The sequence below is a fragment of the Oryctolagus cuniculus genome, chromosome 16 (assembly GCF_051225735.1).
Source record: "Oryctolagus cuniculus isolate XC-2025 breed Fujian yellow rabbit chromosome 16, ASM5122573v1, whole genome shotgun sequence".
In the NCBI taxonomy this organism is placed as follows: domain Eukaryota; kingdom Metazoa; phylum Chordata; class Mammalia; order Lagomorpha; family Leporidae; genus Oryctolagus; species Oryctolagus cuniculus.
In genome coordinates this window covers 47,897,202-47,925,144 of record NC_142882.1, presented here as the reverse complement: position 1 = coordinate 47,925,144, position 27,943 = coordinate 47,897,202, and positions in this window count along the sequence as shown.

The window sequence follows — 27,943 nt, the reverse complement described above, 5'->3', positions numbered from 1 at the left end:
GGGAACTTCTAGGCCAAATATCTGCCCCATGTTATAAAAGTTCTGTTAGATGTGACTCAGAGAATTATATTAGAATACTGATTTAGTGGCTTTATTATTTTATATGGATCATTTTTCACAATTATGACACTAGAAAATTTTCCATTCTGAAATTTTCCTGTAATACAAACTAGATAAAAGATATCATCTGGATTTTTTTAAGTATTAGAAAGAACAGATTAATAGCTGAATACCATGATTAACAAGATAATCCATAACAACAATGAACACATTTGCAATACAAGATAATATGTGGAACAGTAGTTTTTAAAACCTCTGAGCGGCCGGCGCCACAGCTCACTAGGCGAATCCTCCGCCTGCGGCTCCGGTACCCCGGTTCTAGTCCAGGTTGGTAAGCCAGATTCTGTCCTGGTTGCCCCTCTGCCAGTCCAGCTCTCTGCTGTGGCCCAAGAGTGCAGTGGAGGATGGCCCAAGTGCTTGGGCCCTGCAACCGCATGGGAGACCAGGAGGAAGCACCTGGCTCCTGGCTTTGGATCAGCGCAGTTTGCCAGCCATAGCAGCCATTTGGGGAGGGAACCAAAGGAAGGAAGACTTTTCACTTTTCTCTCTGCCTCTCTCTCTAACTCTGCCTGGAAAAAAAACAAAAAAAAACAAAAAAACAAAAAAACAAAAAAAAAAAAACAAAAAAAAACAACACCTCTGAGCAATGAAATATTCATATCTTCTTTTTTGACAGGCAGAGTGGACAGTGAGAGAGAGAGAGAGAGAAAGGTCTTCCTTTGCCATTGGTTCACCCCCCAGTGGCCGCCACGGCTGGCGCGCTGCGGCTGGCGCACCGCGCTGATCCGATGGCAGGAGCCAGGTACTTCTCCTGGTCTCCCATGGGGTGCAGGGCCCAAGCACTTGGGCCATCCTCCACTGCACACTCCCTGGCCACAGCAGAGAGCTGGCCTGGAAGAGGGGCAACCGGGACAGAATCCGGCGCCCCTACCGGGACTAGAACCCGGGGTGCCGGTGCCACAAGGCGGAGGATTAGCCTAGTGAGCCGTGGCACCGGCCGAAATATTCATGTCTTAAGACAGCATTTTGCAATGTAGTATATTTTAAATATTTTAGAATATTTCACATCATTTTATTTGGTTATTCTCCATTTAGATATAAACCTATAGTAATTCCTTTAATTTCCAATGTAAAATTAATTATTAAACAATTATCTATTTTACTTATAGGTATTTTCTTTGAGCTATGCACACGCAAATATATATTTTATAATATGTAAATATAGTATATAAATATATTTCACAATATATACATATATTTTATAATATGTAATAATTTATATATTAATATGCATGTATATGGAAATAGCATAATAAAAGTGTCCTTATTAATTATATGTTTGAGAAGAAGGGATCTGATTTTTTTGAGTAACTTGTTGATGAGTTTGCAACACGAGACAGCTCTCCCATCACTGAAGCATCGCACAATCATGTGAGGCCATATCCCAGCTCTGTTCCATCTCCCAATCTACTCAACTGATAAGTTTCAGTTGTACTCTAAGCGTGTTCCTCTGGGTCCTCCTTCAGTGTGACCCCTTCTGTTTCGATCTATTTGTTTATGTGGCCATTCAAGATTTCATTTGAACAGAGATTTTCACTGCTAATGAGAGTTAGAAAACTACTGTTTCACACCACAGAGCTTCTCAAGCACCTGTGATTGCTTTTTTCCAGTCCTGTGGGTTTATGATCGAAAAGCCAGGAAATCACCACTGGCCATTCATCGCAGCCACCTGACTCTTTTCACAGGGAAGCATACTTTTGCTGAAGTTATAAAGTTCCTTGATTTGGAAAATTTAACTTTGTTATGGGACCTACTTATAACTTTATAGTAAGCAACACAGTTAATATCCACGTTGCCAGAGGCCGTTTAACCTGTATTTTCATGACCATGCCCTGTATCAGTAGTGTGAAAATGGCAAGTGAGAATGAAACACTTGCATTTCAAAATGTACTTTTCATCCTCCCCAAAGCCCATCACACCAGTATAAGCATAAGAAAACATCAGAGAAGTCCAAACTGAGGGTAATTTTATAAAGCACCTTACGAGAACTTCTCAAATCTTGAAAGATCACCCAAAACAAGGAAAATCAGAGAAATTGTCACTGCCTAGCGAGGATGACACCTCATCATAATGTGATTTCCCAGTTAGGACTAAGGAACAGAAGGGACATTGTGTACAGACCAAGAAAATCTCAACATGGCCAACGTTGTGGCATAGTGGGTAAAGCCACTGCCTGTGATGCTGGCACTCCTTATAGGTTCAGATTTCAACCCTTCTGGCTTCCTAATAATGGCCTGTGAAAAGCATTCAAAGGTGGTGTAAGTGGTTGTGGCCCTGCCATCCACGGGGGAGATCCAGAAGAAGCTTCTGACTCCGGCCTGGCTCAGCCCTGTATCCTTCAGCCATGTGTGGCTTGAACCAGCAGATGGAAGCTCTTTCTCCATCTCTCCCTCTCTCTGTAACATTTACTTTGAAGTAAATAAAAAGGAACTATTAATTACACTTTGTTCTGAGTGTTTGTTGATTTCCTGATTTATGTGAGTCAGCATAGAAGGAAAGGAGACAATGAATTTAGCATTTTTAATTACTTGCATTTCATTAAAACTCATCCTGGCTTTGAGGAGTACCCACTTCAACAAGCTTTCTCAAAATTAATTTTTATACAGCAAATAAATGAAACAATAAATCTAACATATAAATATAACAGTCTGAAGTTTTAAGGGTACAAAGGTATAGTTATTGCACATAGACAAAATGTCTTTGTATTTTTTTATTAAAAAAAATTTTTTTTGACAGGCAGAGTGGAGAGTGAGAGAGAGAGAGACAGAGAGAAAGGTCTTCCTTTTCCATTGGTTCATCCCCCAATGGCCGCTGCGGCCGGCTCACCGCGCTGATCTGAAGCCAGAAGCCAGGTGCTTCTCCTGGTCTTCCATGCGGGTGCAGGGCCCAAGGACCTGGGCCATCCTCCACTGCACTCCAAAATGTCTTTGTAAATATGTGTCTTCTGAAGTCCAAGTCAGGAAAATAGTGTTGTTACCATTACCTGAAATGTAGACTTCTTTCTTATTTTACCCTTTTTAAAAATTTTTTATTTAAGTTATACAATTTTCATATATGCAGATTTAGGAACAACACAATGCTTTCCATCCTATTTTCCCATCCCACCCATGCTCCAGCCCTACTTTCTCCTCCTTCTCTCTTTCCCACTCTTAATTTTTACAAAAGTCTTTTTTCACTTTACTTAACGATTGTACAGTTAACCCTACACTAAATCAAAGAGTTCAACAAATAGTACGAGGAAAAAAAGAAAAACACTGTTCCTCAATGGAAGAGACAAGGGATGTAAACAATCATTGAAATCTCAAGGCCGGCACTGCAGCTCAATAGGCTAATCCTCTACCTGTGGTGCCGGCACCCCAGGTTCTAGTCCCGGTTGGGATCCCAGATTCTGTCCCAGTTGCTCCTCTTCCAGTCCAGTTCTCTACTGTAGCCAGCGAGTGCAGTGGAGGATGGCCCAAGTGCTTGGGCCCTGCACCCGCATGGGAGACCAGGAGAAGCACCTGGCTCCTGGCTTTGGATCAGCACGGTGTGCCAGCTGCAGTGTGCTTGCTACAGCGGCCACTGGGGGGTGAACCAATGGAAAAGGAAGACCTTTTTCTCTGTCTCTCTCTCTCACTGTCCACTCTGCCTGTCCAAAAAAAAAAAATAAATCTCAAAATGTCCAATTGACACCAATACATTACATTTTAGGTACTTATTAGTTACCTCAGGTTAGGGAAAACATGGTATCTGTCTTTTGGAGACTGGAGACTGGCTTATTTCACTAAATATAATGGTTTCAAATTATGCCCATCTTGTTGCAAAAGGCAAGGTTTCATTTTTTTCAGCTGAGTAGTATTCCATAGTGTATATATACCATAATTTCTTTATCCAGTCAATAGTTGATGGACATATGGATTGATTCCGTATCTAAGCTATTGTGAATTGTGCTGCAATGAATTCGGGGTACAGATAAATCTTTCATATTCTGTTTTCTTTTGGTTTGGGTAAATTCCCAGGAGTGGGATGGCTAAATCATATGGTAGGTCTATATTCAGATTTATGAGATATCTCCATACTGAATTCCACACTGGATGCACCAGTTTGCATTCCCACCAACAGTGGATTAAGGTACTTTTCCCCTACATCCTCATATGCATTTGTTGTTTGTTGATTTCTGTATAAAAGTTGTCTTAACTGGAGTGAGGTGAAACCTCATTGTGGTTTTGATTTGCAATTCCTGATGGATAGTGATCCTGAGGATTTTTTCAATTGTCTGTTGGCCATTTGAATTTCCTCTCTTGAAATATGCCTATACAAATCCTTTGCCCATTTCTTAACTAGAGTGTTTTTTTATTGTTGTTAAATTTGTTAAGTTCTTTATAGATTCTGGATGTTAACTCTTAATCAGTTGAATAGTTTGCAAATATTTTCTCCCATTCTGTCAGTTGCCTCTTCACTTTGTTGAGTGTTTCTTTTGCAGTTCAAAAGCTTCTCAGCTTTATGTAATTCATTTGTCAATTTTGGCTTTCACTGTCTGTACAAAAAGGTCTTTTTCAAGACTTCTTTGCCTAGGCCAATGTCTTTCAGAGTTTCTCCAATGTTGCTTAGTAATTTGACGGCATCAGGTGGTAGATTTAGGTCTTTGATCCATTTTGAGTGGATTTTTGTGTAAGGTGTAAGGTAGGAGTCTAGTTTCATTCTTCTGCACACAGAGATCCAATGAAAACCAGAATCATTTTTTAAGAGGCTGTCCTTGCTCCAGGGATTGATTTTAACTCCTTTGTCAAAGATAAGTTGGTTGTAGATGCATGGTTTGATTTCCAGAGTCTCTATTCTGTTCCACTTGTTTACACATTTGCTTTTATGCCAGTTCCAGGTTGTTTTGATTATAACTGCCTTGTAGTATGTCTTGAAATCAGGTATTGTGATGCCTCCAGCTTTGTTTTTGTTTTATAAAATTGCTTTGGCTATTCAGGGTCTCTTGTGTTTTCATACAAATTTGAGCATCATTTTTTCTAGATCTGCAAAGAATATCATCAGTATTTTAATTGAGATTGCATCAAATCTGTAAATTGCTTTCAGTGGTATGGACATTTTTATGAAGCTGATTCTTCCAATTCACACACATGGAAAATTTTTTCATTTTTAATGTCTTCTTCTACTTCTTTTTTTAATGTTTTATAATTTGCATTGTAGAGATTTTTGACACCCTTGGTTAAATTTATTCCAAGGTATTTAATTTTCACTGTAGCTATTGTGAATGGGATAAATCTTTAAAAGTCTTCCTTAGCCATAGCATTGTCTGTGTATATAAAGGCTATTGATTTTTGTGTGTTGATTTTGTATCCTGCCACTTTACCAAATGAGTTTTAATAGTTTCTCCATGGATCCTTTTGGATCCTCTACATACAGGATCATGTCATCTACAAATAGGCTCCAGTCCGGACTTATGCCAAGCTCTCCCTCCAGCTATACCACCACGGCAGTCTGGTCTCACCTCCTTCTCCAAGCTCCTTCCTGCTCCGGCTCTCGACTGCTGCAGTCGTGTGTTGTGCCCGTGTTCATGCTGTGCATCTACACCTTCCACACAAGTCCATGTCATTCTTCTTCTTGTAGAATTTCCTGTGAGGTTTTCTCTCCAATTCTTCCCTGAGAGCTCACTTCCTAAACTTTTTTAAAAATCCTTATCCTAGTGCAGTATGTCATTCCCTAATCCACCATCTTGGAATCCCCCCTCCCTGAAATTGTTGATTCAAAATAAAATCATTGAAAGAGTCTTAAAAGCAGTAAATAGACAGAAAATACATAGATAGCAGATAATTCAGAACCTGTAGTTCTGCATGATTTTAATTATTTGAAAATGTTTTTATAAGTTTGTATTCAGTTATTTCAAAATTATAAAATGTCTATATACATATTTTTCTATTGAAGAAATTCTGAAATTATATACTTGCATACAAGAGTACTGCAAAAAGTTCATGGAAGTATGCATTATGAAAATACTACCAGGTTCTAGTCCCGGTCGGGGCGCCAGATTCTGTCCCGGTTGCCCCTCTTCCAGGCCAGCTCTCTGCTGTGGCCAGGGAGTGCAGTGGAGGATGGCCCAAGTGCATGGGAGACCAGGAGAAGCACCTGGCTCCTGCCATCGGATCAGCGCGGTGCGCCGGCCGCAGAGTGCCGGCCGCGGTGGCCATTGGAGGGTGAACCAATGGCAAAGGAAGACCTTTCTCTCTCTGTCTCTCACTGTCCACTCTGCCTGTCAAAAAAAAAAAAAAAAGAAAAGAAAAAAAATGAAAATACTATGGATGGATTTCAAATGTTTTGTGATTAAATAAACATTTTAATTACATTTTACATGGACTTTTTGAGATATCTTCACTATACACCATTTAAGAAAATTAGCAAAGAGTATTCACTGGAATATTTTCATTTTATGTGAAATGTTACCTTTAAAAGAGGTGGGACGGGAGCAGGCATTTGGTGTACTGGTTAAGAAATGCTTGGGATGCCAGCATCCCATAATGGAGTGCTTGGGTTCCAATCCTTACTCTGCTCCTGATTACTGCTTGCAGCTCCTGCTCACCCAAAGAGATGGTGGATGATGGCTCAAGTACTTGGGTTCTACCATCCTTATGGGAAACCCAGATTGAGTCCCTGGTTTTTGGCTTTGGTTTAGCTCAGCCCTAACTGTTGCAGACATTTGGGAAGTGAACCAGCAGACAGGCTATCTCCATCTGTCTGTCTGTCTCTCTCTAATTCATATATATATATATGTACATATCTATCTATCTATCTACATGTAAAGGTATATGGGTCATTTAGTGAGAATAGTAAAACTACACTCACTATTTCTTCCAAGTGAGGAACAGGATCACTAACATTTTCCTTCATTAGGTGATTTCAGACACATTTATTGTTTGCAAAACACGAGGTTCTTAGGGAAAGAGAAGGGTTACAGCCAGAGCATAGGGTGAGCACAACTAACCATTGAAATAACATTAGAATAATCCTTCCTCCCCTATGGAGACTACCAGGACACTATCAGTGATGGGATTTCCATGAAGCTGGGGATTTGCCCTGAATATGCTGTTATGCTCTCCAGTTCCTTGGGCAGTGGGATGAGGACAGTGTGAAGGGAGTTGCTCTGGTTTCATCTGAAACCAATTACCACGCGTGGCTCCAAATTGCTAGGGCTGCTGCCGAGCAGCCGCATCCTGGTCCAGCTGGGAGTAGGCCGGTGAATGTTGTCAAAAGTCTCCCTATCAATTGATTCCAGGCCAGGCTGTGATCGCCTTTCACCTCTCAAGCATCACTTCTCTGTGGCTCCAAAAACTGTTCCAAATGGCAAGAATTTGCAAGTATAATTAAGGAAGGAGGGGAAGGGAGAGACTCAGAGAGAGAGCAGAAGACTCCAGGAGGAAAGATCAGGCAGAGAAAGAACTTGACATGCAACTCTAACGAATTTATTTTACTGGTAATTCTCATTTTTCTGGGTTTGATTTTTAAAGTGAATGAATTCTTCCTGTTCCCCCTGCCAAAACAACTCTTCCTTTCTTCTCTGTTACCATTTAACTGAATTCTCCACCAGCAATAATTACTGAAGTATTCATTATAGATTCGGGAGTCTAATTTTTTCTCCCTTATTCTAATCATTAATTTATTTAAACTAAGGTTCCCCCATGTCTCATCAACAGAGTGTGTTTCCATAGGGTTTCTTGTTTTCAGATAACAAGTATGGGTGACACATACAGCTTTTTGAATTTCCTAAAAGGCCATGATGAGACAATATTATTAAGGAAAAGTAGATTTTAGTATACATTAAGAAGCAATATTTACAAAAGACAAAACAAAATAATTATTTGGACCTTGTGTATAGAGGGAACAGGAAAATGAGTAAGCTAACAAATGACTGTCCTCACTCAGTGGTTCCAAATCTTTGTGACAAACAGGAATTATCTGAGGACCTTGAAAATAATCCCTGATGTTCTTATTTAGTTTCTATAGGGTGTGAACTCGATATTGAAATTTTCTCTTTTTATTCAGATTTATTTTTGTTTAGGTAGAAACAGAGAGAGAGAGAGAGGTCTTCCATCTACTCATTCACTTCCCAAAAGCCACTGCTGCCCACATCCCATGTTGAAGTGCTGGGTTCAAGCTCCAGTTCCACTCCAGATTCTAGCTTCTTGCTAATGCATACCCTAGAAGACAGCGGGAGATGAGTCAGATACTTGGAACCCTGCTACCCACATGGGAGCCCTGGATTGAGCTCCTGGCTCCTGGTTTCCATTACAAATAAATATGTGGAACCCTTAAAAGAGGTGTTGATTAAATTCCAAACATGTTTCTCTGAAAAGATTATCTTAATTGCCTAACCAAACTGTCAAAAAGTATTGGTACAACAAAGAGTTTAAAGACCTCAAAATTTACAATTTTTTGCAACAAACTTAAGCACTATAAAAGTAAGGTTTTGGAGAAACAATGTTAACTACAAAAGGGTTTAAAAATTTAAATTATCTCATGCCAAAATCTCATGTTCCTCAACTAACAAGAATTAGATATTCTTGAAGTAAAAGCTGTTTGCTGGGATGTGGCTAGGAAAATGTTAGACAAGCCTCTCTGTATTATGGTCATGATTTATTTTGATACATTTTTTCCTATTGACCAACTTTTAAATTTATGAAACAAATCTTATTTGATAGATGCAATAAAATTATTCTTTTACAGAAGCAGATATGCTAATACAGTGGGTTATGCCACTGCTTGGGGAACATCATACTGGAATAGCTGGGATCCATCCAAGTTCTGATCCAACTTCTTGCTAATACGTCAGGGAGGCAGCAGATGAAGGAGAGAGTACTGGGATTCCTACCACCAACATGGGAAACTTGGATGAGTTAGTTCTTGGACTCCTGGCTTTGGCCTGATCCAATCCCAACTGTTATGGGCATTTCAGAAGTGAACCAGCAGATGGAAAATCCCTCCCTCTTTCTGTTTCTCTCCTCTCCCTCTTTGTCACTCTACCTTTCAAATAAATAACTTATAAAAACTCAAAAAAATGTTCACACAGATTATAGCATCCCCCCAAACCCACACTTAGCATTTAGAATCATGTTTTTATTTCTATTTTATTGTTTTCTCTCTTTAATCAATAGACTGTGAGCTCGCTGTTATATTCTCAGTGGGAAACATAGCACATTTAAATAGTTAAGAATATTTATAGGTTTCATCAATTCTCATGAATGTAGATCACTTGACTTTCATAAGATAGGACGGAAAAACCCCAAAGAAACAATAATGCTTGAAGCAAAGGGCAATAAATGATATCAGGTAATAATTGAACACCCAGGAAAAAAAATACCAGAATGTCTTCAATTTCTCTGTGTCATTAAATTCCAGAAGGAGCCAGCACTGTGGCTTAGTGGGTGAAGCTGCCACCTACAGTGATGGCATCCCATATGGGCACCGGTTTGATTCCCTGCTGCTCCACTTCCAATCCAGCTCTCTGCTGTGGCCTGGGAAAGCAGTAGAAGATGGCCCAAGTCCTTGGGCCACTGCACCCGCATGGGAGACCCAGAAGAAGCTCCTGGCTCCTGGCTTACGATCAACCCAGCTCTCGCTGTTGCAGCCATTTGGGAAGTGAACCAGTGGAGGGAAGACCTCTCTCTTTTCTGTCTCTACCTCTCTCTAACTCTACCTTTCAAATGAATAAATACATATTTGAAAAATACATAAATAAATTCCAGAATACATAGGAGGAAAAATATTTTAAAGATATATTTGGAAACCTCAAAAAGTTCATGGAAAATTGAATTTAAAAATAAGTTTGTTTTGATGGAAATAACTTTGTAATTCATACCTACTTTTTGTGTAATATGAATTTCCATGAATTTTCATGCACTGCATGTATTTCAAATTTTGCAGCAAAATAAACTCGCCTTTTAGTTCCATTTTCCATAAACTTTTCAAAGTGTTCTTGTATGTTAATATCTTAATATCTTTAATCAATGGAAAATATGACCAAAAAAGATGTTCTTCTTATACCTCTGTTGTAGTATCACCATTTTAAATATATTTTATTTTCTAGCTGCAACCAGAATTGTTGTGCTAGAATTACCTCCAAAAATTCTGGAAACAAGAGCATGGAGAAAATAGGAGGGAAGCAGTTTTTTATCACTCTTTTTATACTAATGACCTCCTAAAATTCTCTACAAGTTTAAAAAAATTTTGTATACTCAAATTACTAAAAGGTCACGTGGGAGATATGTTATGTGAATGACTTATTTTAGTACTATAGATGATAACCATCTCTCAGGATCTCCAGTTTTGGGAAAGCAACTGACTAACCTTCCAAAAGACAACTATTATAAACCATAAACAGATAAACAGACTAAGACTAATAAAATGTTCTACATCTGCAATGTGTAACAAAACTCATTTAGAGAGGAGGGACAATTCACCCTTGACAGTGGAGAATCTCCTGGGATGAGAGACACATAACTGTGACTTCCCTTGAGGGCACACTCCAGTCCTGTGGCACAGGCTGCTAGAACCCAAGATGAAATCTGCATTCTCTAGGGTCTGAGAGACCAGGTAAGTTGACCAGATGGAAGCATGAAGTGAATTTTGGGAGTTTTTGAATTGTTCTATATTTTAAGCAGTTCACTGGTTACGTGAGTGTATGCAATTGTAAAACTCATCCTACTGGATGTTTTAGACATGGATATTTAAACATACATTTTCCTTGATTTTTTTAATAAAGAAAAAGTAATGATACGTTGCATTATATAAAAGCCAAGAGCAATTTTGCCTAAAAATTAAGGCAATATAGAACCTGATAAAAATCTACAAGAATAAAGGGAGACTACTGGAAAAGATATCTCTGTATATTGACACCAAAGACTGATTTTTATTTTCTTATGTTCTTTAAAAATCAAGTCACTTGTGATCTTGTGATCAGCACTGGGGCACAGCGGGTTAAGACACCACTTGTAATGCCAGCAACTTACATCATAGTGCCTGTTGGAGTCCCAGCTACTTGTGAACCAGCATTCCTGCTAATGTACCTGGGAAGGCAGAGATGATGTCACAAGTGAGTGCCATCCACCACCCACACTGAGACACAGTTGGAAGATGTCCCCCTCTCTCTCTCTCCTTCCCTCTTTCCCCCCTTCCCTCCCTCACCTCCCTTCTCTGTCACTGTACCTGTCAAATAAATAAATATTTTTAAAAGTCAATTCACTTGATAAAGCAAAAATAATAGCCATATATTATGAAGTTTATAAATCATGGAATAAAGCAGATGAAAACAATGGTCAAAGACAGGAAAGATATAAATGTAATTTTACTGCCATATATTCTTATTTTGTACATGAAATGGAATTATAAGATAGACTGTAATAAATAAGGACTGCATATTGTAACTCTTAGAGCAGCATCCCATATAGGTGCCGGTTCTAGTCCTGGCTGCTCCTCTTCTGATCCAGCTCTCTGCTATGGCCTGGGAAAGCAGTAGAAGATGGCCCAAGTCCTTGGGCCTCTGCACCCATGTGGGATACCCAGAAGAAACTCCTGGCTCTTGGCTTCAGATCGGCTCAGTTCTGGCTGTTGCGGCCATCTGGGGAATGAACCAGTGGGTGGAAGACCTCTCTCTCTGTCTCTACCTCTCTCTGTAACTCTGTCTCTCAAATACATAAAATAAATCTTTTTAAAAAAAGAACAGTAATTTTAAAACAATATAAGGAGAGATAGCTGAAAAGACAGTAGAAGATATAGAATTGAAGACAAAATTACACAGTAAATCCAAAAGAAGACAGAAATGGAGGTCAAAGGGAAAAAATGGATGCAGATGAGCTATGATTTTCATACATTACTAGTAGAGATAAAAGCTTATACTATCACTCTGGAGAGTAATTTTGAGATTTCTAATAGGAAATCAAACATTCTTTTATCAAAAGTCGTTACAATTCATCTACTGTAAGAACCTACCTTAGATATTGACCCAAGAAAAATAAAAATATATTGACAAAAACTTGCACAAGAATGTTTGCAGCAGTTTCACTAATAGTCTAGAAAACCTTAAAACTATCCAAATGTCTGCAACAGGATAGTGGATAAACAAATTGATATATTCATAGTTATGTACCACTCAGGAATCAAATGATCAAACTGCTAATAATACGCAGCAGTATGGATGACTATTGCTATGGTTGGAATAGAATCTCACTTCTAAACTCATGCAGATGTTTAATCCCCAAAGTCATAAATTAATAATACTGAGAGGATGGAAACCTAATCCAATAATGGTTTTAGGAGGTGAGCCTAGTGGGAGGTCTCCAGGCCACTGGGGAAGTGGCCTTGGCAGGTAGTTCTCACAAGAGGGCTGGTTAGAAAAGCCTGTGTCAGGCCCTCACATTCCCCCTGTTTTCCTGGCTTACCCTGAGATCCTTCCTCTGCATGTATGCCATCATTGCCATCCTCCAACCCCACCAGACGGCTGAACCAAGAAGGCCCACCCAATCTCAGACCGTGAACCTTCAAATCCATGAGCCAAAATAAACTTGCTTCCTTCGTAAGTAACTTGCCTTAGGTATTTCACTGTGGTAACAGCAAGTTGACTGACTCAACTGTCAATGATTTTTTTTTGTTGATCCACAGCAGCCAGACACAAAAGAAGAAGTGCTGCGTGATTTCATTGATATGAACTTTTGGATCAGTAGACATTGCAGACTAGAGAAACCAACCTGACAGAAGTTAAATTACAGGGGGCTGGCACTGTGGCACAGCTGGTTAAAGCTTCAGCCTGCAGTGTCTGCATTCCATATGGGCACCAGTTCAAGTTCCGGCTGCTCCACTTCCAATCCAGCTCTCTGCTGTGGCCTGGGAAAGCAGTAGAAGATGGCCCAAGTCCTTGGACACCCGCACTCATGTGGAAGACCCAGAAGAAGCTCCTGGTTCCTAGCTTCAGATCGGCTCAACTCCGACTGTTGTGGTTATTTGGAGAGTGAATCATCGGATGGAAGACCTCTCTCTCTCTCTGGTTCTACCTCTCTGTAAATCTGTTTTTCAAATAAATAAAATAAATCTCTAAAAAAAGAAATTAAATTACAGTTTGCCCTGGGGAAATGGAAATAAATTAGAAAGTGGAGCTAGGAATTAACTGGTGTGGTATAAAGCTCTTAGAGCTTAGCTGGTCACATAGATACATTCATCTGTCAAAACTCTTCAAACTTGACATTACAGTCTGCTCATTTTATTATGTGCAAATCAAAACTCGATGAAAATGTAACAAACTGTATTGTACCTTATTGTCTTATTTGGCTTTTTCTGTTGAAACATTCCATGCCACTTCCATACCATTAATCTATAATTGTTCCGTGGTGAACCATCCTCAAAGAGGACTTTACTTGCTCAATACCTCTTCATATATAATGTGCTCTCTTATCTAAGCAGTCCTTTTTCAGAAAGGTTTTGGTAAATGTTTGCACCCAGTATTTAAATGGACCACAAACACTTAACAATACTTTCAGTCTTTGATTTGGGTGGTTTTCTGTAACTGTTGCTTCACTGGTATGTTAAATGTGTTAATACCGATCTGAATCAAATAGAACCTTTTTTTTTAAATTTATTTAATGAGCATAAATTTCCAAAGTACAGCTTATGGACCACAATAGCCTCCTCCCCCTCCCCGTGTCTTCCCTCCCATCCACAACGCTCCCCTCTCCCACTCTCCCACTCCCTCTCCCCTTCCCCTTCACATCACGATTAATTTTCAATTGTCTTTATATACAGAAGATCAATTTAGCGTATGTTAAGTAAAGATTACCACATTTTGCTAGTGTAAAAATAGTGTAAAATACTATTTGAGTACTAGTTATAGCATTAATTAAACACCTAAGAGTAATTGTGTATTAATTACAGAGCTCAACCAATAGTTTTAAGTAGAATATAAAATGCATCTTTTGCATTGTTGTGGCTTCCCCCTGACCTCCCTCCCTCCCGTGGCCCTCCCACTTCCTCTCCCCTCTCCCCCCTTCATCACGTTTCATTTTCGGTTACCTTCATATACCGAAGATCAATTTAGTATACACTAAGCAGGGATTTCAACAGGTTGCACTCACACAACCGAACCAGGTATAGGGTATTGTTTGACTAGTAGTGTTGTTTTTGAGTTTCATAGATAAACATATTAAGGACAGAGATCCTGCGAGGGGAGCATGAACCCAGTGACTCCCATTGTTGATTTAACAATTCAAATAGAACCTTGTAGTCAGAGGAGTGACTATAGATTGTCTCAGGAGAGATTAACATCAATTTTAATGACTGTCCATTAAGTGCATAACGTTCCATGCTCTGAAAGTAACAACAACCAATTCTGGCTTATTTAAATAGAAAACATACATGTTTCAGGAAGATGTATTGCTGCACAAATTTCTGTGTCTTCCAAGAAACAGACATCAATATAGGACTCAAGGAACAAGAATTTCTTTAGGGGAAGTGTTACTTCAAAGAAAAGAGAGAAGAGTGTGGGAGTTTGACCTCGAAGTTAAGATACTGGTTAAGACGTCCATGTCTCACGATAGAATGCTTGGGTTCTATACGCTACAGTAGTGGCTCCTAACCTCAGCTTCCTGCTAATGCAGACCCTGGGAGGCAGTGGTGCTGACTCAAGTAATTGTGTTCTTGCCTCCCAAGTGGAGACCTGGATTGAGCTCCCAGCTTCTGACTTCAGCCCTGGCCTGGAGAAATTGCAGATATTTGGGGAGTAAGCCTGCATATGGGAGTTTCTCTTTCTTTCTCTCTCTCTCTCAGTCTCTCTCTCTCTCCTCTCCCCTGCATTGTGTGTGAGTGTGCATGTGCGTGAATATATCTCTGCCTCTCAAATAAAGACACTTTTAATTTAATTTTTACAAAGGAGAAGAGAGACCAGAATATGGGGGGAAGCTTCTGAGTGGAGTGCAGTCTAAAGAAAGTCCAGCTATAATCTACAGGTTGGTCAAAAGAAGGTCTATCTTGGTAATGTCGCTGAGTTAGTCAATGGCTCAGGGCAACCTGCACAAAGTATGGCCTGGGCGCAATTTCAGAGAAGAATCTCACAGCCTAGAAAAGACCCCTGGATCAATTGAGATTTCTTTTGTTGGATGTCGATCACACACACCCTCATGGTCACCCCAAGTATCAGAGGACTAAAGAAAGCCTCAGCGTTATGAACTCTGCAAATTGTATTGCAGATTATCCAATAAAGACCCCAAAGAGTCCCCTCTGAAGACTACGGAAGACAATTTGCCTCACCAATATTGAAGGTGCTAAATTCAGGTTGCTGCCACTAGAAACATAGGCATTGCTTCTCCAGGAATTGAATCCTCCTACAGCCTCTAACATAGAGGAGTCTGGCTATCCCCTTGTCACCAACTCCTAATTCAAAGCCTTGGGCCAGCTAATCAGGTAGGAAAAGTCTAGCTCATGGGGCTATACCATACCTATTATGGGATCTAGGGACTCAAGTACCAGACATTTTCTACTTTTAAATCACGAGGGAACATTACCTCTCATCAAACTCAAAGGTGAGAAATATTTGAAAGATTGGTGCCAGGCAGACAAAAGAATAACAAATGTTCCCTCCAATATGTCACTGAGATGAGAATATTATTTCTAAAATTTTCATATATATGTATATATACACACATTATTTAACATTTTTTGTGCAAAATCGAAATGATGTATGTTCATCATGGCTTGAGTTAAGGTGGCTATTGATGCTGACCTACTCTTTAAAAGAGGAATTCTCAAGAACAATGGAACTATAGCACATGTCTAAGGAGGATTAGGAGGCAACACATTTGTCCAACATCTGGAATGTTCATTGAAATATCTTCCTGACGTGAAGACTTGAACTGTACCTGTAACCCTAATAATGCAAAAAGAAAACTCCCAGGTGTCAAATATTTCCTAACTTTGCTGATGTATTTTAAAGACTGTAAAGGTTAGTTGTTACACCCTGTAGCCTTCAGGCTTTAATTTTAAAAGCTGCATGTAATTTTGCTCAAGGGCTATTTCCACAGCCAATTTGATTAAGCACAACTTAAAATTTCAGGAAATATATTTGAATGCACTGATTGAACCCACCACAAAGGTTGTACTTATAGAATTGGACATAATTTTTTACCCTTGAACCTTAAATGGGCCTTCTTATTCAACTCCCTACGTTTTATTCATTTTTACTTTTCCTTTTGGCATCACAAAATAATGCTTAATATTTCTAACTTACAGAAAATGTCCAACTACTACTTACACTACAAATGCTTTTCAAATGTATTATATATGCACAATGCAGATGACAGAGCAGAGAGTATAATAGGAAGAATTTTCTAGATGCTCAACAAAATATTTCCTAGCCATAATAATTAATTGCACTAATGTAAAATAACTCATATAACTACACTGTGGAATTCTGTGGGTAGAGAAAGTATGAAAATATGAATAGATACAAATATCACAATATCTCCTATATGTTGTATTTTCTTGAAAACATCACAATATGCCTAGAGGGAAATCATTTAAATTTAAGTTGCACTGCCGGCGCTGCGGCTCACTAGGCTAATCCTCCGCCTAGCGGCGCCGGCACACCCGGTTCTAGTCCCGGTCGGGGCGCCGGATTCTGTCCCGGTTGCCCCTCTTCCAGGCCAGCTCTCTGCTGTGGCCAGGGAGTGCAGTGGAGGATGGCCCAGGTGCTTGGGCCCTGCACCCCATGGGAGACCAGGAAAAGCACCTGGCTCCTGGCTCCTGCCATCGGATCAGCGCGGTGCGCCGGCCGTAGCGCGCTGGCCGCGGCGGCCATTGGAGGGTGAACCAACGGCAAAGGAAGACCTTTCTCTCTGTCTCTCTCTCTCACTGTCCACTCTGCCTGTCAAAAAAAAAAAAAAATTTAAGTTGCACTATTCCAAAGTTTCTAGTTTGGGAAAACTATAATCATTTTATAATTCCATCAGCTAGATCAATTAAATTAAATGCATGATATGTATTTAACTCTTGTATTTTAATATTTCACACTTTTCAAGAATGACATGAAGAGAACTACACAAATTATCCAACAAGCCTCAGTCTAATACATATGTGTAGAGAGTTCCTTCTACCTCCTTAGTTGAGTATTTCTAATATATTTATGTTAAAAGTTTTTTAAAATCCAAAGTAAGGTCAATATAACTTGTATTTTTTTCTATTTTTATTTATTTGAGAGAAAGATAATGAGAGAGAGAGAGGGAGACAGAGAATTCCCAACTGCTGATTCACTCCCCCAAATGGTTTCCATAGGCAGGGCGGGACTGGGTCCAAAGCTGGAAGCTAGGAACTCAATCCAGATCTCCCAATTATGTGACAGGAACCCAGTCACTTGAGCCATCACTGCTGCCTCCCAGGGTCTGCACTGGGAGGAAGCTGGAAGCAGAATCCAAAGCCAGGAATCAAAACCAGGTACTTAATGAGGGACATGGGCAACTTAACAGCTTGGCTAAATGCTTACTGACTCAATACAATTTATGGAAGTAAGTTCAATTGCAATTGATTTAAGTATGTTCAAATGTACTTAAGCACATCAGTTTTCATTTAAGCTACAAAATAAAATGTTTACTCATCTTTAATTTTGAATAAAATAGTAAGAATTAATCATCAAATCTTCCCAGCCATGCTTGGAAGTATTTCTGTTTTACCTAGCCATCATCAAGAGTTGTGTGAGTTAATTCAGACTCAAGAAACACAATTTATCCAAAAGAAACCAAATGTCTGACATGCAATAGAAGTTGTCCAAGGTCAAACCACTCACTAGTGATGGACATTAGATTGGATTTCATGTATGTTGACTACAATGCCATTGTTCTTTCATTGTTCTATAGTAGTGCTATCATCATCAATTTCAAGGTGATTTTGTACTTTTTAGATATTTTCTTTTACATGGGGCAGCAGTTCTATAAGCACAAAGATTTAAAAAATGTGCAAATAAGTGCTTACTTTAATTCTCTAGACTATCTTTAATTTTCCAGTACTTTTAAAATACATTATCATTTTCACTTATCATTTTGCCTATATTTAAGCTTCCTAACAGATTATTTATATGTATATGCATATATTACATGTATGTGCATGGCATATATGCCCAAGATCTCATATTGAATAAGCATAAAATGACATATATATGTATATGCTTAAAAATTTCATTGAAAATTTATGTTGTCTTTTAATTCTATTTCTCCATAAACTTTTGTATGTACATAAGGGATGAAGTGAACTATGGCAGACTCTTCTTTGCCTACTCAACATCTTCCTTCACTCCACAATTCATTGTTATGAGAAACTATAGATACAGCCCTTCATAATGAATCATGAGGAATCCAAACCAATCAAGATAGTTCTGCTTCCCATTGCCAGATATATAATCTCTCATTTTTTTTAAAAAAAAAAGTATTTATTCAAGAGAGAGAAAGAGATATCTCCCATCTGCTGGTCAGATGAGACCAGACGAGACTGGGGGGCTGGGACCTCGTTCCAGGACTCATCTACTTGAGCTAACACCAACTTACTCCCAGGTTGCACATATGGGAACTTGAATCAGAAACAGAGCCAGAACTCAAACTTAGGCATGCCAATATGGAGTGCTAAGGTTCCAGTCATCAGGCCAGATGTCTCACATGCTGAATTTTTACAGCAACAAGAGACCATGTTCCTCAGTTCTACATAAGAGAAAGTTTGACAGGGTTGCTTCTACTTTAGCTCTACTGAGAGCTAGATATTAACAGGGTCATTTTGTCCTTCCTGCTTTATATTTTAAATGTGGTCATACTTCCTAGAGCTCAAACAACCATTTTGCCATCATTAAGGAAAGACCAAAACATGTAGATCTGCCTCTCTTGATGCTTTTTTAAATATGAATCAACAGTAAAGCTTCAACTTCCAAGAACGGACTCTGTGGCAAATGGGCGAAGCTGCTGCTTGGGACACCCGTATCCCATATCAGAGTACTGGCTCTGGTCCCGGGTATTGCTTCTGATCTGGCTCCATGCTAATGTGCTTGGGAAGCAGCAGATGATGGCTCAAGCACTGGAGTCTCTGCCACCTATGTGGGAAACTCAGATAACATTCCTGGCTCCTGGCTCCTGGCTTTGGCCTGGCCCAGCCCCAGCTGTTGTGGGCATCTGGAGAGTGAACCAGTAGATGGGAGATTCTCTCTCTCTCTCTCTCTCTCTCTCTCTCTCTTAAAGAAATACATACTTCCATATCTAACTGCTATATGAAAAAAGCACACATATAAACTCTTCTTTGTTTAACTCACTGTAGGTCAGGATTTCTGTTACTTTTATCTGAAGGCATGCCTACGTGTTGTACATGCAAAAGTAAACACTATTGTACATGCAATACAAGTATTATTATCATCTAGGGATGTTTATTGATATGATATTTCTACCCACTAGTATATATTCAAAAAGTATCTTCAGTGGATTTTCAAAACATCAGCTTTCATCAATACTGAGCCATCACAATTGAAAACCAGCATATTTAATAATTCAACGCTCAATTTCTGGGGAGGTGCTGTGGCATAGCAGATAAAGCTGCTCCCTGCAGTGCTGGCATCCCATACGGGTGCTGGTTTGAGTCACAGCTGCTCCAATTCTGACTCAGATCCCTGCTAATAAACTTGGGAAAGCAATGGAAGATGGCCTAATTACTTGGGACCCTGCACCCACTTGGACGATCTTGAAGAAACTCTTGGCTTCTGGCTATGGATTAGCCCAGCTCCAGCAGTTGTGGCCATTTGGAGAGTGAATCAGTGCTCTCTCTCTCTCTCTCTCTGTAACTCTGCCTTTCAAATAAATATAAATCTTTTTTAAAAAGTAAAAGTAGCTCAATTTCTATTTTCCCTATGTATAGATAACCAAATGAAAATTATTCTTACTGTAATCACTATTAGAAATTCTACGTATGCTATAATAACTATTACTTCTCTGCTTCCACATTGATCCCATTATATAGAAATCACTGACTCTCTGGCCTTTTAGAATTCCACTGTTCAGCAAAGCGTCTCATCCAGTCTCAAGGCTTGATTACTCCCCCAGTGTACACTGTGCACAACCTGTAGGCCTCCTGATTAATACTGAATCATGTTTCCCCAGGCACAGAAACAGGACAAAGATGTTTGATCGAAGACCTCTTTTACAGGTCGGCTGCTTTCAGAATCTTCGAACTACAAGGCATGTCTATCAGCAGAATCTCAGCTCAGCTAAACCAGAGCGCTCAACTCCACTGACATCTGAGCAGCTGAGTCCCTAAACAGCATGAGTGAGAGTGAGTGAGAGACAAAAACTCATCTCTTCCAGCTTTGTTTCCACATTGGTCCTGGTTTGATCTCTATTGCGAACCATTCATCTTTTAATAGAATAAAATGTGCTTGCTTTCTCACGCTCTCATTTTGCTTGGATATTTAGTTCACCTCATTCAAGTCCTAAATTCATTTCTACTTGGAGTGCTATCTCTAACTTTGATTCACTCTAAGTCCTGTACTGACAGTACAGCAGTGCAGCCCCATGAAATCTCATATCATGAAATGAAGTCTAAACAGTTGCTCAGGGTAAGTTTTTCTCTGAGTGGAATGAAGCATGACAATTTTCTGTAAAATTAGCCTCAAATACAAATTCCAAAAGGCAAACAGCCACGTTTTCCACAACAGCTCTTATGAAAATGCCACCTGACATGGGGAAAAAGAGCCATAATAAATGTTTGCTCGGTTGAATTAAACAACTCAAAAAAAATCTATTGGATTAGAGTGTGACATGTTTCTAATGCAAATGTACTGGATTATTCTTTGTTACGGTCACAGACTAAGTACTTCATAGGCACTTTTTGATACAGGAATAAAAAATTTTGGTAAGTTATAATAACCTTTAAAATTTTAATTAACTTGAATATTAATGTGATGCAAACTACAAATATTGACTCTCCTCCACTAAGTATTTCAAAACTTGCATGATGCACCCAGAGTACGCAGCCCTCACAACAACTTTTGAAACTCAGGGAAAATCATAGTTTTTTCTTTTGTTTTTTTTTTTTTTTTTTTTTTTTAAAGGGGCAAGAGGAAACTTTCTGAGGTGATGGGCAGGCTGATTGGCTTGATCGTTGTGATTCCGCAGGTGTATGCATATGTCCAAACTTCCCCAACTGTATATATTAAATACACACAGCATTTTACGTCAACTATACTTAAAACTGTTTAAAGATGAAAAGTAAATTTTATGCCAAAAAGTTTCATTTCCACTTGCACAAAGTCACACACTACTAGTGTGATAGTGTGAGTCCTGCTGAGCCCCTGTGAGGCTTCTCTGCCAGCCTAAGAGAACCTGTGTTGGCGGAAGACTGCTTCTTGAAGCCAACTTGACAGAAATTTAATTTGTGGCATACTAAATGTAGCTATTTTCCATTCCTCCCAGAAAAGTCAAAGGGTGATACAGCCATATGGGTTACAAATATATCAGCAGGCAAAATCTATTTCTGAAGGTCATTCATCATTGCAACACCCCCTTGACATGGGAGGGTGACAAGGGTTATTATTCTCACTTTAAATAGGATCGAAAAGTCTTGACTGAATCCTGGTTTGGGAGCGAGAAAGTGATTGGACTCGGCCTGATTGAGGATCTCTAAATACTAAGCTACACAAAGTTGTGCTTTCCAGACTTTATGTAAAGTTCATTCTTATTTTCTAGAAATTCTGAATACTGTGACCTGTGGCTTCATGAAGGGGGCATTCTGAGACATGCATCATGGGGTGATTTTGTCGTGTGAACAGGCCTAGGCGGTGCAGCCTACAACACACATAGGCTACAAGGTGCGGTTTATTGCTCCTCACCTACAAACCTGTACAGAATATTGCTGCCCTGAACACTGCAGGCGGCTGTATCAGAATGGCAAACATCTGCATATCTCAACTAACTAAATATGGAAAAGGCAGAGTACAAATGGTAAATGGAGCACTTACCATGAATGGAGTTTGCAGGACTTCAGCTTGCTGTGGGTGGGCTGGTGGCTGAGTGGAGAGTGGACCCGAATGTCTGTGACGTTGCTGCAACTGGCTATAGACTTGATAAACCCTGTACACTTAGTTTCCACTGAATTTATTTGAAAATTTTTCTTTTTTCAATAACAAACATTCTTCCTTTATAATGCGTTAAAGTCTTTACTCTTTTGAAACAATATTTAGCTTAACACGCAAACACGTTTCTATAGCTGTTCAAAAATATTTTTTCTGGAGAGGTACTGTTGGTGTGGAGGGTAAAGCCTCTGCCTGCAGTGCTAGCATCTCATGTGGGTGCCAGTTCAATTTCCAGCTGCCCTATTTCCAATCCAGCTCCCTGCTAGTGTGCCTGGGAAAACAGTGGAAGGTGGCCCAAATGCTTGGGCCCCTGCACCCTTGTGGGAAACCTTAATGAAGCTCCTGGCTCCTGGCTTCAGATTGGCCCTGTTCCTGCTATTATGGCCATTTGAGGAATGAACCAGTGGATGGAAGACCTCTCTCTCTCTCTCTCCCCCGTCCTCTCTCGCCTCTCTGTGAAAAAAAAAAAAAAAAAAAAAAGAAAAGAAAAGAAAGAAAGAAATTTCTTTATACCTTATTCTACATATTTTTCTATTTTAAAATGCTTTTTATGTTTTTACTTTTAAAACATTTTGTTGTTCAAAACTTGAACTCAAAAACACCTGCTCACCTTGGCCTTGGGGGTCAGGAGACACAGTCCCACAGCTCTTCACGCACATCTTGCCCCACTGGGAGGTCTTCAAAGGCAGTGACTTTTGGAGCCAGCTGCTTCTCCTCTGATACCAAGCTTTGTGAATATTGCCTGAGGGCCTGCCTGAGGTTTTTCTTGAGATCTCACTTTTTTCAAAAATGTGTTTGCTTGATTTGGTTTTTTTCTTGTTTGTAGATTTGCTTTTATGTATCTAGCACCATGAATGGGCCCATCAGTGAAGACCTTTCAGCACTGGAGTCCATGTTTTCAAACCTTTTAAGTGGCTTTTGAAGACTACAGAAGCTTCTACTATACCTTTCATTGTGAATTTTCTTGGAATTTCTATTTGTTCTCCTGCAGGGTCCTTTTCTCTTGCCTCTTTTTCAGCTGCGTGTTCACCAGGGAACAGGAGATTTTCAGCTCTACTGTAATGTTTACAGAACCATCATCATATACACTTCCATTGTTGACTGAAACATGGTTGTATGACATGAGTATAGTTGACTGTGTTATGAAAGATCTATGTTTTTTTAATATATATTTTTGAAAGGTAGAGTTACAGAGAGAGAGACAGAGACAGAGAGAGACAGAGAGAGCTCTTCCATTCGCTGATTCGCTCCCCCAATGGCATAACAACTGGAGCTGGGCCGATCCAAAGCCAGGAGCCAGAAGCTTCATCAGGGTCTCCCAGGTGAGTGACAGGGGCCCAACCACTTGGGCCTTCTTCCACAGCTTTCCCAGACCATTAGCAGAGAGCTGAATTGGAAGAAGAGCAGCTGGGACATGAACCAGCGCCCATATGGGATGCTGGTGTCACAGATGGAGGCTTAGCTAACCATGCCACAGTGCTGGCCCCTATATCCTTTTTAAAATTTAATTATAAGCACTTTAAAAACCAGATAACAAGAAATCGTGTAATAATAGCATATAATTAAAACTGAGTTTTAATAATTATTAAATCTTACACCAAATTTGCCTCATCAGTCAATCTTATTCATGTTTTTTCTTGGATTAGGTGTTCTAAATTAATCAAGACATCATGGCAGTATGTCATTAATATTAAGGTATATATTTTGAAAAAGTAAGGTTTTTTTTTCCCGTATAATCATGATAATTGTGTTAGATGGGATTCTCAAGAGAAACAGTAACAGTAGGATATTTATAGAAACATAGAAAGAGATTTACTGTGAATTGTCTCTCCTGGTTACAGAGGTTAAGATGGCCCATGGTCTGCTACATACAAGCTGAAGTCTCAGGAAAACCAGTGATGTAGTTCCATGCAGACCTGATGGCCTGAGAACCAGAAATATGAATGATGTAAGTCCCTGACTGAGTCCAGTGGGCTGAAAATTTTAATCTGAATGCTTGAGAACCAGGGGTTGGGCAGGTATTGTGTGCAGGTGGTGAAGTTTCTGCTTGCAGGCCTGGTATTCGATATCAGGATGCTGGTTCAAGTCCCCGCTCCTCTGCTTTCAATCCAGCTTCGTGCTAATACATCTGGGAAGGCCCAGATGATGGCCCAAGTACGTGGTCCCCTGCTATTCACGTGGGAGACTAGGATGGAGTTCTGGGCTCCTGGCTTTAGCCAAGCCCTGGCTGTTGAAGGTATCTGGGGAGTGAACCAGATCTCTCTCTCTCTCTCTCTCTCTCTCTCTCTCCTTCTCTCTCTTTCTCTCCCCCAACCTCTCTCTCTCCCTCTCTGTTATTCTGCCTTTCAAGTAAATAAACAAGGATTTTTCACAAAGAGAGAACTAGGAGTGCTATGTACAAAGGTGAGAGTAGATGGATGTTCCAGTTAAAGTAGGTAAAGCAAATCTACCCTTCCTCCACATTTTGGTCCCAGTCATTGAATGACGTCAATCCTGATTGGGAACGTGATAATTCTCTTCCCGGTTTATGCATTCAAGTATCTGCAAATACTCTCACAGGCACATCAAGAAATTATGTTTTGGAGGCAACACCATGGCTCACTTGGTTAATCCTCAGCCTGCAGCACCGGCATCCCATATGGGCACCAGGTTCTAGTTCCGGTTGCTCCTCTTCCAGTCCAGCTCCCTGCTGTGGCCCAGGAGGGCAGTGGAGGATGGCCCAGGTGCTTGAGCCCCTGCACCCGCATGGGAGATGGAAGAAGCACCTGGCTCCTGGCTTCGGATCAGCGCAGCACCGGCAGTAGCAGCCATTTGGGGGGAGAACCAACAGAAGGAAGACCTTTCTCTCTGTCTCTCTCTCTCACTATCTACAACTCTACCTGGCAAATTAAAAAAAAGAAATTATGTTTTACCACCGATCTGGGTATCCCTCAGCCCACTCAAGCTGACACATAAGATTAACTCTCACAATCATTGTGTCAAATGTAAAAAAAATTAATAATTTTAATATCATCTTATACCAGATAGATACTTAACTTCCCCTAGTTATTCCAGAGTTATTTTTAAAGATCTGTTTTATTTATTTGAAAGGCAGAGTTACACAGAAAAAGGGGTCTTCCACACATTCGTTGACTCCCCAAAATGGCCACAATTGCCCAGGCTGGGCCAGGGCAAAGCCAGGAGCCCAAAACTTCATCCAGGTCTCTCACATGAGTGCAGGGGCCCAAGCACTTGTGCCATCCTCGGTTGCTTTCTCAGGCCATTAGCAGGGAGCAGGATTGGAAATGGAGCAACGGGAACTTGAACCGGTGCTCATATGAGATGCCAGTGTCACAGGAGACAGTTTAGCCTGCTAACCCACAATGCCAGCCCCAATAGCTATGTTTCTATGTTAGTTAGAGACTATAGAATGCATGTGGTTCCTCTAACTCTTTATTTAAATGTTAGAGTATTGAAAAGACAAGGACAGTACACTTATAGGAGGTCTCATTTTCTGGCTTCTTATGAATGATTGTTCATTCTGCTATTTGATTTATTCGGGGCCTGTGTTTTCTGAGAATTGATCCAAAGCATTGGCACATTGAACATTTTTGGCAAGTGGACTTCTTTAGTGATGCTGGAAAGCCCCTATTTATCATGGAAAAACTGGTGTAATGAACCTAAGATTTTAATTTGTTTTTACAGGGATAATATAATCATTCCTGATTTTATGGCAACTAATGGCTTCAAATGCTAGGAACTTTGGAAGACTTTCTTATTCATTAGGTGACAATCTGGGCCAATCCCTTGGTATTTAAAACTTTTTCAGGGGTTGGAATATGGAATAAACTTTGCAAAAATTCTGATGTGAATAGGTTTCCACTTCAGTTAATAAAATTAAAAGGATCAAAAGGAATTCTGAGAAATCTACAAACCAGACTCGGAAAACATGTTTCTATTCTGTATGACACATACATTCAGTGGCAGTTTCATGACTAAGAGACATATTCTGGATCGAAATAGAGGAAAGAGAAGGAGGCCTGCTTAGTTTGGATGCTGTATGGGTCTGTTCTCACTGGCACAGCTATATATATTCAGAACAAGAGAAAGGGAACCTCAGCCTGCCCTCCTTCCAGTTATGTGCTTGTTCTCAAAATTTTAATTGCCTCTGATCTTATTTGCTAGAAGATATGTATTTAGCTAATTTGGAGAAGTGTGGCCAGGTAATTTTTTCATTTTTAATTTGTTACTTTTGGATCAAATGCATAAAAATGAAGGACAAAGTGATGGTATTAAATTGAATGGATAATAGAAGAAATTAACAGGCAAAACAGAGTACCCCAACAGTAAGAAGGGACGTTGCTACTCCTCTAAACTATACATAATATTCTTATGTTCTCTGTGTTTAATTCACACTTCAGTTAGCTACCATGTTGGGACAGAATTAATGAAATATGTACGCAGTCAAGGACTCACCCTTGAGAAATGACTGGACTCTATTGAGCGTTTTATGTCTTCCAGACCACACAAGACTGCATTATAATCATGTTCCTCAGATGTTCTTTAGATCATTTCTGCCATTACATTTTTAAAACTAACTTCGATGCACAATTTATTTATTGCTGTTTCCAGTTATATGCTCAAGGTATTAGCATAATGATGACGTCTGCCTTAAGAACTCATTTCATCATTTTGTTTCATAAATACAGATGGACTTATGTAAAATCGCTAAGGACTTAAGTTTAACTCTTTTTTAATTTCAGTTTTATATCAAGTCTGTGTGCACATCTGCCATACAGATACAAGTTTAAGAACTTTAATATCAATCTCCGAAATTCTTTTCCTTTGGCCAAGAACTTCTGCTTTCCTCATTTTAATTTTGACCCTGGAATACATAAAGGTGGCTCCCTCATTACACTAGAGTCAGCTTGATGAGTCACTGGTTTTGCAATGGCAAGTGGTTATTAAACTACACTTTTTCTGTACATATCATGCTAAGTTCATATAGGAAACTCAGCCAGTAATTGTTAAGATTATCTATGCAAATATGCTTTCAAAAGAACAAGCATTAAAAAATTATTTATTTGAGGATATTAGTATGAACCATGTAATTCTTTCATTTTTTTTTTAAGTTTGCTTATTAATTTGAAAGGCAGAGCTACAGGAAGGGAGGGAGAAACAGATCTTCCATCTGTTGCTTCACTCCCCAAATGGCCACAAGGTCCAGGGATATGCCAGGCCAAAGCCAGGAGCCAGGAGTTTCATCCAGGTCTCTCACGATGTTGGCATCCCATACGGGCCCTGGCTTGAGTCCTGGCTGCCCCACTTCCGATCCAACTCCCTGCAAATGTGCCTGTGAAAACAGTAGAAAATGGCCCAAATGCTTGGACCCCTTTACCCACGTGGAGATCTGGATGAGCTCCTGATTCCTGGATATGTTTTAATATGAAGTATTATTTTTAATTTTTGAAAGAAGATGCTAAATTATTGCATATGTTATTTTCTTATAGAATCAAAATTTAAACTCTTTATATAGACTTTTTTCTCTTTTTTAGTTGACTCTAACATAGTGCATCTTGATGATTATCTTTTCTCATTTACCTTTTCTCATGTGCTGCCTTGCACAGTGCATCAACTATATTAAAACTTAATTAATAAACAGATTTTTGAAATGTTTTGGGTGAAACAAATACTGAAATGCTGCATAAAAATGAATGCAACCATTAACATCCGTAA